A 17,858-nucleotide genomic window follows, 5' to 3' on the forward strand; every position below is an offset into this window, starting at 1 on the left:
ATAAACTAACAAATTTTCAAACACTCAAAATTAACTATCCAAAATAGTAAAGTAATTAAGTCAAATCAATTTAGCATATTTTCAGGACAGAAATTCAAATAAGTGTTTATGACATTTAAAATAAGACATAGCTATAATTTACTTGTGGTTAAATTTGAAATTTTAACATTGTTTTCCACTCTCTCAATTGTATATTTGATTTTTTATAGAAAAAAAAATGAAGAGTACTCTCAGTCCATTAACATAACCTCATGCAGAAACACAGCAAACTTATAGAGAGCAGGGTATATCCCACAAGACTTCAAAAAGACAAAATTCTAGAAATGGACAGTCCAAACCATTAACCTACCTCTCAACAAAGCCATCTGCCTACCTTCCACACAGAATAATGGTTCCGCTACAGAGCATGCCCCACCCCACTCACTCTTTCTTATTTTTCTTTCAAAAGTATCAATTAGAAACTGTGTTTATCTATTATACCCTTTTAAAATTCATATTATATCCTTCACAGAATATACTGAAATAGTCCACTGGAAAACAAGGAAAGGAAATACAGACAGAACTCTCAGAATGGAGACTGAGAAAACTGGTTGACCGAAGAAACTTGTTTGGTGTGCCTCATCATTTATTGTTTATTGATGAGACATACAATAGGAGAAAAATTTAAACATAATTAACTTCTCAAGGAAAATATCACCTCATAGCTCCTGTGTGAATGCTGTGATTCTACAGTAGTCTTTTCATAAAGCTGAACATAACCAGCCTTAAGGGTGGACATGAATTTAAGAAAAACTTTATGAAGCACAAATTTCATTCAACACAATAAAAGAAACATTATTTTTATTGCCAAACTGAGATATGAGAAAGCAATAAAAGTATAAGTATGAAATGATGGTTATCAATATACTTTGAACTTCACAAAATCTCCCATAACTAAATCTTTATCCTACAATGTAAGTTTTAATCACTATAATATGCTGTTACTTCTAGTATCCTCCCATATTAACATTAACATTGTTTAATCTGGATAAAATATATAAAATATTTAAGTGTTTAATTCACACACTTAAAAAAAAGCCTGGGTTGCCCTGTGACATTGTCAAAATACTTTAAGATATTTACATTTCAAATAGTTTAGAATTAAAGGCTCTGCTGTGTGTTACTGCTACTTACCAGGGAGAGTAGAAGGCATTACATTGTGTGTTCAGTTATTTTTATAAGCTTACTCCACGTGTACATGCACACATACACAAACACTTTAAGTACATTGCAAATCTGTTCTAGGTAACTGGCTGAAATTCTCCCATACACTAAGATTTCAGTTAGTAGTATATCTTAGAAAGCAAGAAACCTGAAACAGAATAATAGAGGCATTTAGTAATTCTTGCAATTCTATGCAAAACAAGGCACTTACCTTCCATTGCTAGGGATGTCTGAAATCACACTGGAAAGCAAGCAACGGGAAAGGGGCTTTATTGCGGGGTGAATCATCCCCACGTAGATGCTCTGAACAACCCCTGTATGCATACTGACATCATCAGGAGAGACTTGGAGGCAGAGGATACTATGGTAACCGAGCAATGTGCTGGGAGACAGAAGCCTTTAATTGCTTTAACAACTTCCTGGGGCTCAAGCTACCAGACTTGGATTTGCTAAGTAGGAAATGAAGGTTGTCACAGAGGCAGCAAGTGTGACACAGAGCAGGAGGACTCAATGAATTCTGATATTATTAATTTCGATGTGACTTTTTAATGACAAATACCATTATTTGATTCCATCAGCAACATTCGTCTCACATCTGAGGCTGTGACAAAGGCACAGGTCAATAAATAAAGCTCCCAGGTAGCAACAGTCTAAGTATTCGTAGATGTTTTTTCTCATTTGAGATGCATTAATATTATCACATCACAAATACCCCTTTCCTTGAGGGTGAATATTTGATTCCCTTTGAAAGGAAAACCCACTTCAGTGCCTTCTGCCTTCGGAAGTCAGTGTACTGATAACAATGAAAACTGATTCTATTTACTTCTCCAGGAGGCAGCAGCTGCCCATTCCATTTATCTCCAAGCTCCAGTAAATACTTGCCAATACATCACTTATCCAGAAAACACCTCCAGTGAAATGCCTAATTATGACACCCAGATAAAACCCTGATAAGATCCACAGACTTGCTGCCACAGTTCTCTTAATAAAAATCTCTTCTATCACAAGCAGAACTGCTTCTAGTTCTGAAGACCCCCTCCCAAAGTAAACATAATTTAAATCTTTCCTTTGGATTCTTTTGTCCTTCCCTGTATTTGTCAACCACATTCAGAAGAATACAAACCCTCTTAAAAATACCAGGTTTAAATTAATTGCTTAAATTAGCTTTGCTTCAACATCAAACTGGGTCTATAATAATATACCACGCTTATTTGATCAGATGCAACACATTAGTAAGTATATAATCCATCACCTATACTAAGAGAACTATTGTTTTCTTCTCTGTGAAGACCAGATTGACATGTTTCAAAATAATACCATGGTCTAATTTTTATTGTAAATACTGTAATTGTAAAGGTAAGCAAATAACTTGGCAGATCTTCCTTACGGTATTCATAAGACAATAAAAAATGAAGGCTGTCATTCTGTACTATATACTTAGATCTCAGTTATTTCAAAGAAACTATTATTATCTCTATTTCAATTTAGATGAAGCTAAGCCTGTCTTTTAATATTTCCCCTGTGAGTAAATAGTGTACAAATGTCTTAACAATAATACTGCTTCAAAAACAGTAAAATGGAATCCAACAGAATAAATTTATAATTCAGAAAAATGTAGAGAATTTTAACCTAATTGACAAGTTGGTCCTTTCACTCCTATAATGATTAAGAAGGGGAAAACACTAAAGTCAGCCCTCACAAAAAAACATGATAATTCAATCTTCCTAAACTTAGGTATAGGGAAAAAGCTTTCCAACTAAATGAAATTACTACTATATTTTCACTGTTCCTCCTGCTATCCTGAGTTTAAGAAGCAAAATCCACCAAGTTTACCATGATATAAGTGATACACATATATACTTTCTGTGTTTGGTAAGATATGTATGGTGTGAACTCCTTTAAAATGAATACACTTGTTTATCTGAATATGCACTAAAAATATCTAGAATATGCACTCAACTGCTAGAAGTGGTACTTTTGGCAATTTCAACTGCAGACTAGGTTTGAGGGAGAGTCTTCCAATTTTTATATAAAATGCTTTTATATTTTTAAAAGTTTTGAAATCATGAATATGAATTACTATTGCAATTCAAGAAATGGAAATTAATCTAAATATATTCTGAACTTGTAATCCTGGTTACCTGCTCTCAGAGAGGACCAATCACAACTTCAGTGGACCAGATTCTACCATTTTAAGGTGGTTTCAAACAACTCTCAGGAGGACATGATCCACCTGTCTAAACAGAGAGTTAGGATGCAAGAAGTAAATAAAGGTTATCTAGGCAATACACACAAAAGGGAGCAGGTGCAATGATTTTCCAGTGATTAGACAGTCATAAAGGCATGGTTCAATAATAAAGCTAGTTTGTTGGATTTTTTTAAAGTTTACTTTGAAAACGAGTATACCCCAAAATAAGACCAAACCAAGAGAGATGATGACACTACCAAAGACTGAAGGAACAAAGAAAGACCACCAGCAGAAACAGAAATTTCTTCAACTTCCACTCTCTAATTCATTTTCATTTTCCTCTTAATCTACAAAACCAGAAGTGACATGTTCTAGTCCATATTTTATCTGCTCATGCTACACCATTACATTTTTTTTAGTCAATGCAATTTCACTGCCTTAGAGAAGATCATAAACTTGCATGATGCAAACTTTGAACAAAATCTTCTACCTCTGTTGTGTTGATTCTCAAGTGTAACAACAGAGAGGCCCTGTGCAATACACACCCACATTAGGCCACCCGCAGCAGCACAAGGTCCAGAGGTTAGGCACACAGAGCTGGGAGCAGGGCAGAAATTCACCCAGGAACAGAAGCAGCCTCACTGAGCTATGGCATGCTCCTGCTGGATAACTGTACACATTTTATCTCTCCTGAACCTCAAAAATTCATTCTTTTTTTTTTTATTGGTTCTTTTTAGTTACACATGACAATAGGATTTATTTTGATATAATTATAAAAGCATGGAATATAATTTGTTCTAATTCATTCCCTTCTCCTTCACTCCTCCCTCCCCCATTCTCTTCCCTCTACTAATCTTTCTGCTATTTACTTATAGTTAGAAAATTCACTTCTTTTTTGCAGAAGGTCCTGAGGCTTTACAGACATCAAAACAAGACTATAATTTCTCAAACTGAAAGAAAACAAAAATTAGAAGGTAAAAAACCCTTTCACAATAAAATAAAAAAGCACATTTTTCCAAAGAAATCACCTCATCAACTGCCAAGCTATGATATATTACCTCTAACTCCCAGGCAACCGCCTTAGCCTTTACGTTTGTGGATAAAAAGGCTCTGAACCTAACTTGTTCTTAAGCTAAAGTGAATTCATGTTGGCAAGTGCCAATTCAGAAGCAAATGGGGGTTAAAGTCCCACTCCTGAGGGGAGATTTGGCTGGAATTTCTAAATCCTTGACTAGTCAGTTAGTAGCCAGTCTGCTCCCTGACCAAATCACCTTTCTAAGGATAACACAAAACACCCTTAATCCTAAACTAGCTTTGCTTCACAATTTATGTTGAACTTCCTTTTAGCTCAAAGGAGCAATGTTCTTGGCTACTCTGCTTTTGACAGAATGTTTTCCTAATTCTGGGTAAGGATATTAAAGTCCCAGTGGTATCTGGGACTTTATTATTAGCATTTGGGTTTTGATTTTTTAATTAAAACAAATTCATATCAATTTGTTGAAGAAGTATCACAAAAATTTCAGTGGCAAAAAGGTTGTGAATCTCCATCATACTTACACCCAGTTGGTGGTCAAATGTCTCCTCTTTGTTCTGGTCCCAAGGCTGCCCCTCTAGCTTAGATCTTTTCTGTCAGGCATGTCATAATGTCTGGTCTCCTAACTGGTCTCCAAACTGGTCTCCAAACTGGTCTCCCTGGCTTCAGAATGCCTCACCTTTTAAATTGTTCTATGCATCACTTTGTCCCAGATTAGTCTTCATAAACACTGCTTTATTCATGTAACCACCAAAATTCAAAAACGCTAAAATGCTTTGTGGGCCACTGTATCAATTGCAGATTTCACATTTTTAACTTAAGGCTTGTCCTTGCCAGACTTACCGCCTTGCTTCAGCACCTTGAGCTACAATTAGAGAATCTAATGTCCTAATATGTCCCAGAACTTGTCCTACTGAGGACTTTGCTCTGTTCCCTGCCCCTGGTACTCCACATCTACTTTTCTATTAACCCCATGTAACCCTCACATTTCTCTTGTCTCTTCTCCCTGCCAATCCAAAACCTACCAGTCCTCAAGATCCATCTCATCTCTTCCATCAGAAATTGGTTCCTTGGAATTCCAGTGTTCTTTCACTTCACTGAACTTAAAATATTTGTGGAGCTAGGGATATGCTAAGTGGTAGAAAATGTTTAGCATGTGTGAGGCCCTGGATTCAATCTCTGGCATACACACAAAAAATACTATATTGCATATTTATTAATGCTTATTTTGTTTGCTACTTTCTTCAATCTGCTTCAAGGTAGAGACAGAGTCTATATTCACTGCTTATTCTCTATATATCACTATGCCTTGCATTTGGCATTCACTGCATAAACACTTGTTCAATATTTTTCATTTTCTGTGTACTAAAATTAAATTGTTTCACTTAAACTTTTGAATAATCCAGTGTGGTTACGAGGAGGGAGAAGTCAGAATTTCACTTTCAGAAATGAAAATGAAAACATAGGCTTGAAATGATGCCATGATTTCTCTTGTGCCACAAAACTTCCAAGTACCTGATTCTCAATATGTTCTTTACCTGGAGGTCTACTGCTTATAATATTTGTCCTCTTCTGCAACCAGACCAACAGAGGGCCTAACATATGGGTACTTTGCTCAGTCCTTGCCATAGACTGAAAATACTGAAGGTTTTTTCCTTATAGAGTCTTAATTTTGCTTTCATTTAAAGGCCCAGAACTGTATCCTTATACTTTTAAATTCACCTGAGTCAATTAACTTCAATAATTTTCCAAAACTAAAAACAGAATAGAAAGCCTTCAATATTTTGAATCTAAAAGTCAAAGGAATTATAGATGATGGCTTACTTTAATACCAAAAACTATTTCAACATTTCATGATTCTAATTTTGATTATAGGACCCAGAGGAAGTAGTACTGGATTAAATTCTAATATACTTTTTCTAAAGAAGCAAGTTAAGATAAATTCTTATTTTAGCCTCTCAATTAGTGGAATTTAAAATACCTTTTCCCTAGGACACAAATAAGAAACTTTGAGGGAAATGTAGAGCATTTATGTGGATATAGGCAGACACTGTTTTCTGTGAAATACAAAGAAGCCTAAGGGGTTAAGGAGGATGCCTGCAGCCTAAGAAGACCCACAGGGCTGAAAGGGTCTGACAGCAGGATGCGGGTTGTGCAGCTTCTGAATGAAGCCCTTTTGTGCAAGGGTCTTGCAAAAGGCGTTCAGGCGGGACTGTGTACGTTTGGATTTAAATTAATCAGCCAGTCAGTTTCACAATGCTAAGATTCCTTCCGCTTAACCGATTAAGGCAGGTTTACTGGCAGTTTCCAATTGATGTCAATAGCTTCTAAAAGGTCAAATGCAGCAACATACACCAAATGTCCCTCTTCAAGTTAAAAAGTACCAGTAAACTATTCCCTCTATAATCTGCTAGGCTATGCAGTGGAAGATCCCATTTTAATCAACTGCCCTGGTTTTGTATTTTTTGTTGTTGTTCTTTTTTTTTTCAAAAAAGCTCCCGCATAATTTATATACATCTATCCATATATATACACATATATATTAAAAATACTATAGTATTATATAAATTATATATATGGTACTATAATATATATACTATACATAATACTGCAAACTATAAGAAAGCATGTTTTATTCTATATCTGGTTAAAACAATGTAAATAGCTTAGATTCAGCACTGCTCTGGAAGGAAGAGTAGAGGGGTGGAACATTCCAGTCATTAGAGGTCAAATACAAAACAAGCAAATCAAAATCAAAGCCATATCTGTGTTATTAACACAAACTCCCAAAAGAAGGCTATAACCATTGTCATGTAAGCAATGAGCAGAAAACAGTAAATATATGAAAAGGTAGAACCCAGGCCAGGTGGAAAATTTCATCTGGGTTCAAAACCATAGATTCTAGTCCCTTGGGGGATTCTTTAAATCCAGTGTTTCATTGTTTTGCTCAAGCAGTAAGGGATTGAATGCATTCTTGTAAAATATTAATCATGCATGTCCTGGAAACTGAGTCTAAAAGGAAAAGGGAAAAGAAGATAAGCTAGGGATCCCAGAGGATAAAGTGATCAGGACCAGTTCTTGTCTGGCAAGGCTGTGGAGACAGTAAGGGCCAGCCAGGGACTCAAAGGAAGTTCCACCAACTCAACACAGCCTCTCCCTCCCATTAACATCCCTGACCTTCAACTGTGAGACAGGAGGCAATGTTGCCTAGCTTTTCAGGGCACAGATTCTAAATCCAGCTCTCCCACCACTGATCTCTGTGATTCTAGGCAAGCTACTTAACCTCCCTGGCCCTCACTTTTGTCAGCACAAAATTAAGAACAATCGCACCTACAAAGGTTGTTGAGAGCATGTCTATATCCAGGCACTTGTTTAGCTACTGGCATGGTGTTGAACAAGCCACACAAGCCCACTGCTCTAAGGGAGCTTGCATTTCAGTGCAGAAGACAAAACAATAAGCAATTAAAGAAATAAGTAACAATTTTTATGTAAGTAGAAAAGGACTCAGAAGATAAGATAAGCACTGACCAGGGGGTTGATGATTGACACACAGTTGTCAGAGAAAATCTCAGTGTCAGGAGAAAAGACATTTGAATAAGAAGGGGAAAAAAGCATAAATAAAAGGACAGGGTCTTCCAGGCATAGAAATTAGCAAAAACAATGGTTCCAAGACACAAATGAGCTTAGAATGCTCAAGGAATGTGAAGCCCAGTATGGCTACAGTACATTGAGTGGCGAACACAGGAAGTCTAGACACACATTAGATAAATGAAGGAACTAAGTAAAACAGGGATGCATGAATGGAGCTTTAGGTGGAGGCTAAGACTGGAAAGATAAATTTGGGAGTCTCCTACTTAACACAAATCTCTGTAAAGCACCCAGCACACTACCTAAAATACAGATAAGCAATCTTTCCCTTCCCACCTTTTCAAGTAACTGAGTTAATATTTGCATTAGGGAGGCTGTCAGTAAAATTAAAAGAAAAACGATGGGTACGGTTGGATTCTCTCTCAAGGAGAGCAAATAAGTCTCACATGTACTGCCAAAATCTATGAAATTATAGGGACTTCTTGACATTTTGTGTAAAGAAGGATTCTGTGCTTCATATATACAAAGTACACAAATGGTAACGATTTCCAAGGCTTGGAACTTGCAGTTTTGTTTTTGTTTACTAATAGTTAAGAAATCTAAAGCTCAGAGAGAATAATTTATATGCCTACGTAGACCAGCCTTTTAAATTTGAGTGTATGGAAACCTGGAGGTCATGTTCCCAACCCACTATAAGCATGGAAATGTACAAAAATAAGCTCCTTCTTTGTATTTCCCTAAATATATCTCAAGACTCTTTCCCTCAGAGTCTAGTATACCTGGCTCCGGTATGGAGTATCATGAACAATCATCACTCTAGTTCTGGCACATTCTCTGGTTTCTAAATTCATATACTAATTCTGAAGCAAGCGTACAGGCACAATTTTTTTGTGGGTTGACATTAATGAAAAACATCCTATTTGTTAAAATGGCAATCCTATTTGACTTAGTGATTAGGTAATCTTGTAAGCAAGCTGACTTAATTTTAGCAATTGTCAGAATTCCAAGTAATTTTAGCACTAGTTGCATCACCATGCCTATTCTTGACAGCTTCTTATCTAGCTGCTTTTAAACACACACACACACGTATTCTCACACTGTTACTGTCATTATTATTATTGCTACTTCATCTACACAACGGCGAATTCATACTTTAATAAATAGGAATTTTGAGGAATTTGGTTCTAAAGAATAGGAATTTTAATTTTGAGGATTTAAGACAGTGAGGATTCAGACTGATATATAAAATATAGAGTAAACATGATTTGGACAGGAAAGCTAAAATATATTTAACCTTGAATTACCTTTATTGCCACCCATCCACCCACCATGCTTTCCTTCCTCCCTATTTTTTCTGAGGGAGGGTTTCATAACAAGAAAAATGTATGACTTATACTACATTGATTTGATTCCAGTGAACTAAATAGAAATGGAATTTCTATTAGCAAGAGCCATAGGCAGGAACCATAATAATACACTATACCTAACAAAGTAGTTTTATTCATGAACCCATGCTGAGTTAAGAAGAAAAAAAAAAAAGAAAAAAGAAAACTTCAAAGCATTATCGAAAGATGATTAACACTCTAGCCACAAATGAGAATCACAAGCTACTTTGATGTGGGAGAATTTTTAGTGCCTAAATTTAAAGAAAGGACATCTACTATACAAGTTTAACAATTAAAAAAAAAAATCCAATAATAAAATTCCTTTGCATGCTGAAAACCAGTAATTACCTAAGGGAATAAACAAAATTAGAACTCTGTCTCAGAAATTATGTCTTAAATGCAAAGCCCACAGATAATATTCCTCCCTTATATGGTTCAATGGCACAATGCCAGCTCTAATGTATACAGTATGCAGAACATTACTCTTCACGTTGTTGTTTTCCCACATCACACACACACACTGCAAGGTACTTTGGGCACTAAGCAAACTGCATACATAGCTACATTACAAAATTCCACCTAAGTGGAAGTCCAAGTGAAGTCCAACCAATGTGGTACATGGCTGCAAAAACTACTGTATAAAAACTTGTACCAGTACTTAATTTGAAACTAACACGATGATCTGAAATTGCTAATCTAGGAACTGTGAACTTGCTGTCACTTATAAAGTATAAATCATGGTCTATTTTTGAACAAAAATAGAGAATTATTTCTTAGTATGTGTTATTTTTAAAGTTTGTGTGAAAATAGACCATGGAATATACTGTCTATATTTCAACAGAAATAATAGATAATAGAATTCACTAAAGAAAAATGTGGTTGGATTAAAATATGTGAGTTTTCATAAGAACAACTAAAAGACATGGGAAAGATGGAAGGCTGATACCATGTGCTTTATATGATTTTGCAATATAAATGTGTTAAATCTGATATTTTTATCAAAATATTTACATTTAGCAACCCTATTTTAAATATTCTTAAAGCTTGAATGCTGGAAAATTAATAATGTTCTCTTCTACTTTCTACTAAATTGACACCACTGAATCAACAACTACTTGGAAAAATATGTAAGGCAATCTAAAAAAATTACTGTGCTTCATTATGCAAAATGAAAATGCATCTTTTAAAAAAATATTGAATCTGACATTCAGTTCTGTATGCTGCTACAGCAGGTCAAAAGCCATTAGCCACCTGCTGAAAATACATGCTAGGAAATAAAATGTCCTTCAAAATTATTTTGCATACAGTATTCTCAGAGTAAAATGGGTGAGGTTATATTCTAAATGTTTATAAAAATGTGATGTCTCAAAAGAAAGACATTCACAATAGCAGAAAATAACTTTAAAATAATATCTGATAACAGTCATATAATTTAGAACATTCATATTTGATTTTAAAAACACCTTATCAACTCTGAAAGAAACAAAAGTTATAGAAGATATAAAATAACCAACCAGCTCAACACTATGTGGCTACTTTTGTCTTCTTTTCCAGTAAGAGACTCATTATGATTCCTTGGATTCTTAGGATTATTCTCTCATATGCCAATAATCTTCTGGAGACCGATCCAATTGTCCTTTTGTATTTTGAAGACATTTTACAAGTATATTTGCCCAGAAAAAGCGAATCATCATACTTGTAAGGCTGAACACTTAAAATAATTCAAAATTTTCATGTTATTTAATATTTTGAAACTTGGCAATGAAGTATTTAATTAATAGGTTCCATTAGTAATTATTCAATAACTGTTTTTTCAGGACTTTGGACAACCAAGTACTAAGTTAAATTTTTGACACCTTAATGCATTTAATCCTAATAATAATATTATGATTTAGGGAATATTTATTGTCATTTTATAAATAAGGAAACTGAGACAGGGGTTAAGTAATCAGCACAAGTAACGGGTGGATAAGGTTTAAGGATAGAAACTTACAGTTTCTCTTATGAAAAATGTGGAATGTGGGGTTCTGAATGTGCTTGGCAACCTAAGGAAAGAAAATATAGGAGGCAAAAGTTCAAAAAGTGTCAAATGAAACGATGGAATAGTGTCAAATGCCTTCTCTTTCACGATTTTCTCTAATCTTACTTGGCTCAGTAGTGCTTAATAAACAAAAATAAAGAGATAATAGATGTAACCAAGTTTGCAAAAGTAAAGGTTACCTTCTACCAGACCTAAAACATTAGGAAGCTCAATTGTTCTTGCCTTACTTAAAAAGATGAATTTTGCTGCGTGGAACTGTAAATACCCATTCTAGGTGCCCAAACTCTGGATAGCAACTGGTAAGTAAATAAACCAATTTTTTTTTTAATTTGTTGTATTTTGTATTTACTTATTGTGGATTCATTAGTCACGGAAGCACTGACAGGTCTATAGGAGTCCTACACTATTCTCCTATGAACCTGGTCCCACATGGATCCAAGGTAACTCTGAAAGACTGACTTCATGAACGGTCAGAAGAACTCACAGACTGTTCGCTCTAGAGAGTTTGGCTCTGCAGGTGTTGTGCTCATTGAACTTAATCAATCTAATTTAGTTTGTAAGAAATCTCAAACTGACTCCTGATTTAAGTGCTCAGGGTCCTTTCCAAGGACTGGAACCCAAAATCTATCATCAGATCATGGAACTTCTTATTGCTATCATTGGGTTTGATCCTTTAACAAAAGACATACCTTTTTTAAACACAATATTGTAGACCTCTAAATCTGCAAGTATATATGCAAGTAAAAAATTAAGCTAAATAACTCATGATTAATAAACTAGGAACTCAAAATGCTTCTATGAAAAATATTTCAGTTAAAAAAAAAAAAAAAAAAAAAAACACTAAACCTCTGATAATAAGGTTGGGAAAGAGTTCCTTTTCCACACTCAAAGCAAAGGAAATTGAATTCCCTGCTTTCACTGGAGACAGTTGCTATTTGTTTTGTGGAGAAAGGCCAAATTATGCATATTATTGTGACTTTCAGTCAAGAATCAAGGTCAATCAACAGATTTTCTCTCACACCAACACCATGGCAGCAGCATGAATACAGATGTTTCTCATCCCTTCACTGTGAGTTTTTAACTCCAGTTTTCTCTCTCAGAGCAGCTAAGATTTCTACATTTGTCAAAAGGGTGGCCATTAAGAAAATCATTTAGCTAATAAACAAGGAAATTAGCCAGAAAGCCTGATACAAAACAGATAGTAACGAAACTAACAGCAATCTGTGCACACAAATTAAAGCGGTAAGAGTTGCTCTGATAAGCACTTTTAAACTGTTAGCAGTATTCAAAAATGAGCACTACCAGCATAGGGGTTAGACAGCAGTTTAAAACTTCTTATTTTAACTCGGTTCCCACAGAAATCTCAGGGATAATTTTTGAGTTTCATGTAAGGAAGTTTACAGTGAAAAGAAGAAACTGAAAAAGTACCAGAGTGGAATACCCTATCTTTCTTCCAAATACTCTCCTCTTTGTTTATTTGTCACTCTCTGGAGAAACCTACTAATATTTCTTCAATTTTGAGAAAAGTCAGAGAATCTAAGTTAACAACACAATGGAAATAACCTTGTCACTCTCATGAAAGATTCCAGATTTTCAAGTTTAATGTTACCAAATGAAAAAATTAACAACAGAATGTTCATAGTCATGTTTCATATGTTATGTATATATATATTCATATATTTGTATACATATATATTCTTGTTTTATATGCTATATATATTCATAGTCACATTTTAGGTGTTATAAATAAATATGAATTAATGATCTTTATACACAGTATTTTTTGACAAACGAATCGGCATAACTGTAAATATCACTACATTTCCTATTTAATCAAAATGTCTTCTGTTTTCTATAAAACTTAAATCTTTCTTAAGGTATATCCTGAAAATAATATAGGCTAGGAAGAATCAGCTAATTTAATAATAATAATAATAATGATAATATTTTCTCTCTGACTAGGAAAGAAAAATGTCTTTGACGCAACCACATATTTCAAACTGCTTGGAATTCTTCGTTCAGCACTGGGTTTAATAATTCCTGCCTTCAGTTGGTCAAAAATATATCTAAATCAGTAAGAACCTACTTCTGGCAATTCATTCCAGGAAAACAGCTTTCCACTTGCCCAGATCATCCTTCCACACCAGGCTGTGGAATGTCCTGCCTCCCTTCCTCTGCCCCTTCCGTGGGGCCTGGTCATACTGGTCAGTGCTGCATGACACTGACCCCCAATATGAGGGAAATGGGAGATACCCTGTACCAGCAATTCATATTTAAATGATCTTTTAAATTAACTTCATAGAACAGGAAGTTTTGAGACGTATAGATAAATAGTCACTTCAAGTACATTATAAATTCAAAAGCATTAAATAAATAATGCATTTTTTTTAAAAATCCCCCAATAAAGAGATCAGTAATTACATAAACATGATCAACAAATTTTAAAAAGAGAATGTGCATATAATCTCTTAAAACAGTCTTAAAATATGTGAAAAAAATATGTGAACATATAACATTCAGTATGTTTCACATATTCCTAAATTTTAAAGAGTTTTATTCTAACTGTAAAAAAAAGAAAAAGTGATCTAACTCTAATTCCTTGCAAAATTGATAAAATGATTTTGTTTATAAATCAAGGATAAAAATGTTGCTATGGTTGTATTTCAGAGTTTAGGCAGTGATAAGAAATATTCTTTCTCATTTAAAAAATGAACTAGTAAAAGATTTAAAAATAATTTTCAAAATATAAAATATGTTGAACAACCATACTATACAGTATTTTACTGTTCCCAATATATACTTAGCATTATGTATTTAATAACTTAAAATACGTTGAACAACCATACTATACAGTATTTTACTGTTCCCAATATATACTTAGCATTATGTATTTAATAACTTAAAATACTACCCTTAACCAACAATTATTTTAAATATTTTCCAATAGTGTCAATATTCTGAAAATTTCCAACTACAAGTGCTTTTTAATTTAAACGTCAAAAACAGAAAAGTTTAGACACCTTAAAATTACTGAATTTTTAAGAGATTTATATGTGGATCTCTTTTTTCCAGCATTTTTGTTTTGTTTTGTTTTAACCAGAGATTGAACCCACGGGCACTTAACCACTGAGCCACATCCCCAAACTTTTAATTTTTTATTCTGAGATAGGGTCTCTCTAAGTTGCTTAGGATCTCACTAAGATGTTGAGCCTAGATTGAATTTGGGATACTCCTGCCTCAGCCTACCCAGCCGCTGGGATTACAGCCCTGCACCACAGTGCCAGGCTTTTCTAGACTTCTTAAACACAAATAATCTTAGGTATTCTACGAAGGTATCACATATTCAGTGAAGGTAACTAACATTAAAAATTTTTTTTTTCTGTTTTTGGTACTAGGGATTTGAACCCAAGGGGCGGTTAATCACTGAACAACATCCCCATCCCTTTTTACTTTTTATTTTCAGACCGGGTCTCAATTAATTGCTTAGGTCTTTGCTAAATTGCCGGGGCTAGTCTTGAACTTGCAATCTTCCTGCCTCAGCCTCCCAAACCACTGGGGATTATAGGCAAGCCATGTACCTGGCTTAAAATGCTTTTTTTTTTTTTTTTTAGTTGTCGATGGACCTTTGTTTATTTATTTATATGAGGTGCTGAGATCGAACCCATGTCACTTTACCACTGAGTATATTTGTGAGGTACATGTAATGTTCTGATCTATTATAAATTATAGGAAGGTTCAATTCAGTTAATTAACAAATTCATCATCTTACCAATTTGTCTTTTATTTTTTTCTGTGTGGTAAGAACATTATAAAAACGCTGAAAGGAAAAAAGAAAAAGTAGGACTAAGACATTATTTTTGTGTAGAAAGAAATTGCTTTCTCTTTGAAGACCAAGGCGAAAATGCCAAAGGGGAAAATTTTTAGAGGTTTAAAAGAAGTATTATTATTCAAGTATTATTTGATTAACAGTAAACTGCTCTTGGCAGCTTAACAGATAAGCCACTTCACCACCTGAGGCTTTCATGGCATTTTTTTTTTTTCCCTAGGATGAACTCAGGAAGGACACGTCCTGCTCATAATCAAACATCAGACAGTGAAACCATCATGAGTCTCAAAAACTGTGAAGCTGGGCATGGTGTTGAACATCTGTACTCCCAAAGACTCAGGAGGCTGAGGCAGTTCAAGGTCAGCCTCAGCAATTTAGTAAGGCCCTAAGCATTTTGCAAGACCTTGTCTCAAAATAAAAAGATAAAAAGGGGTGGGGATGGGGCTAAAGGGTTAAGCGCCCCTGGGTTCAATCAATCCCCAGTACCAAACAAAACAAAACACCAACAACAAAACTGCGAAGGTTCATTTTGATTGATGAGAACAATAATCCAATCATAATTCTGTTACAAATTCTTCACCTGACAAAATTATGGTTTGAGGGGTTCCTTTAAATAGGGAGCACTTCTATCTAGTACATTGAGAATAGATATGAAATTCCAAATTTCCCACCAGCCTTCCACATTAGTACCCTGTCCCCACTCCACTTCTTCACACTGCCCATCAGTGGGAGATGGGTCACCATCATTTTATATGTTCTTCAAAGTTTAACAGAGTGCCTACCACGTACACCAGGTGTCCAATGGGCCTTTGCCAGGAAAGTAAAAAAGAAACAGCCAGCAATTGTTAAGTGCTTTTTGTACAAATACATTCATTTCCTGGAGCTTGGTAAGTATCTGTTTTAAAAGTAATCTCCACAGTCTTTTCACATGATTTTAATCGCTATTGGATTGGAGAGCAACTATAACAATAAAGATTTCATTCACCTTCAATATTTTTGTTAACATTGTGATTTTTGGCATTTAATTCCTATCTCCTCCAACATATGCACAAACCCACATATACACATACAATAAAGTTTCATACGTCTGAAATAAATTTCTCAAATTTCTCACAAACCCTGTTTTTTTTTAAATTTTTTTTTTTTTTTTTTTTTTTTGGTTGTAGATGGACACCATACCTTTATTTTATTTATTTATTTTTTATGTGGTGCTAAGGAGTGAACCCATTGCCTCACATGTGCGAGGCAAGCACTCTACCACTGAGCCACAACCTCAGCCCCCACATACTGTGTTTAAATAAAATTAACACTAAAACAATAAATGACTCTAATCTCCAATTTGTTATTATCTTCCTTATTAGTATGGATACAACTTCTCTTAATGTTTGCATATTGCCCAGAAAAAATGACAGTTGGTGTTGTGCTTCAGCAATACTTGGAGTAATGGAACAATTCCAAATTGAAATGTTCACCATAGCTGACTTTCCTTCAAGAAACTCCCAGCATGTTCTAGATAAAACCCTAGAGACAAGCTATCTGAAGTTACTTGGTTATCTACTATCTGACTGAATGCTTTACAACTAATTGGCTGACAGGATATGTTTTTCTCACTAGGAATTGAAAGAAGGGAATTTGCTATATTTATCTTCCATTCAGAAACAAATGTCAAGTAAAATAGTTAACTATCTAAAGAGTTTTTGTTTTAAAATTTATTTTGTTTCTTTTTTCTTTGGTACCACATAAGAAAATATAGTAAACTGAAAATTAGAGAAAATTAGAGAAAAACTAATTGCAAAAAAAAAATATTACTGGGTTACCTTTTATAAATAAACAAAATTTACAAGTATAAAAGAGAAACACATCAATACATTAACCAGAACTTGTAAAAATGCACATACCCCAAAATTACATAAAAGGTGTTCAAGTCACCAATATAAGTTAAAATAATGGTTACTATTTTACAGTTCTCAAATTCAGAGTTTAAGAAAAATGAAATAAGTGTTCTCCCATAGAGCTCTGCAGAAGTATAAACCCACATGGTTTTTTTGAAGAACAAACTAGCATAGAGGTATCAAACACTTTGAAAAATGTTCATACTTTCTAACTTATTTTAATTTCTAGAAATTTATTTTCAGAAAATAGAGATAAGCAAAAGATAATCTAAAATATTTTCATTATAGTGCCATTTATAATTTAAAAAATCTAAAATCCCAATAGAGGATTAGTACAGACAAACACAGTGCAGCTCCTTAGAAGGCAGCTGTGAAAGAATATATAATGATATGAGAAAATGAACACTGTCTAATGCTTACTGAAAAAATTCAGGCTACAACACAAAATAAACATTACCTTAATTTTACATCTCCCAGTTTCATATCTATATGTGTTCATATATACATGAGCAGAACAATACAATGCATAAACAAATGTTTAGCACTGGGTGGTGAAATTATGGATAATTTCTAAAGAATTTTTTTTTAGTTGTCAATGGACCTTTATTTATTTATTTATGTATTTATTTTGTGTTGCTGAGGATCAAACCCAGTGCCTCACACATGCTAGGCAAGTACACTACACCTGAGCCACAACGCTAG

At 34.3% G+C, this 17,858-nt stretch overlaps 1 protein-coding gene across 13 annotated transcripts in view; it reads right to left on the reverse strand.

The window, feature by feature from the left end:
- The window catches only part of PAM (peptidylglycine alpha-amidating monooxygenase), a 290,803-nt gene that overhangs the window by 241,015 nt on the left and 31,930 nt on the right, over positions 1–17,858 (reverse strand). For 12 of the 13 annotated variants that reach the window (XM_079145857.1, XM_079145866.1, XM_079145865.1 and 9 more), the window contains exon 2: positions 11,391–11,442. The exons of the other annotated variant lie outside the window; for it this stretch is intronic. The gene's annotated coding sequence lies outside the window, so the exon portion shown is untranslated. The remainder of the gene's footprint in view (positions 1–11,390; positions 11,443–17,858) is intronic. 13 annotated transcript variants of the gene reach the window in all.

The sequence above is a fragment of the Sciurus vulgaris genome, assembly GCF_902686455.1.
Source record: "Sciurus vulgaris genome assembly, chromosome: 6".
Classification (NCBI taxonomy): Eukaryota; Metazoa; Chordata; class Mammalia; order Rodentia; family Sciuridae; genus Sciurus; species Sciurus vulgaris.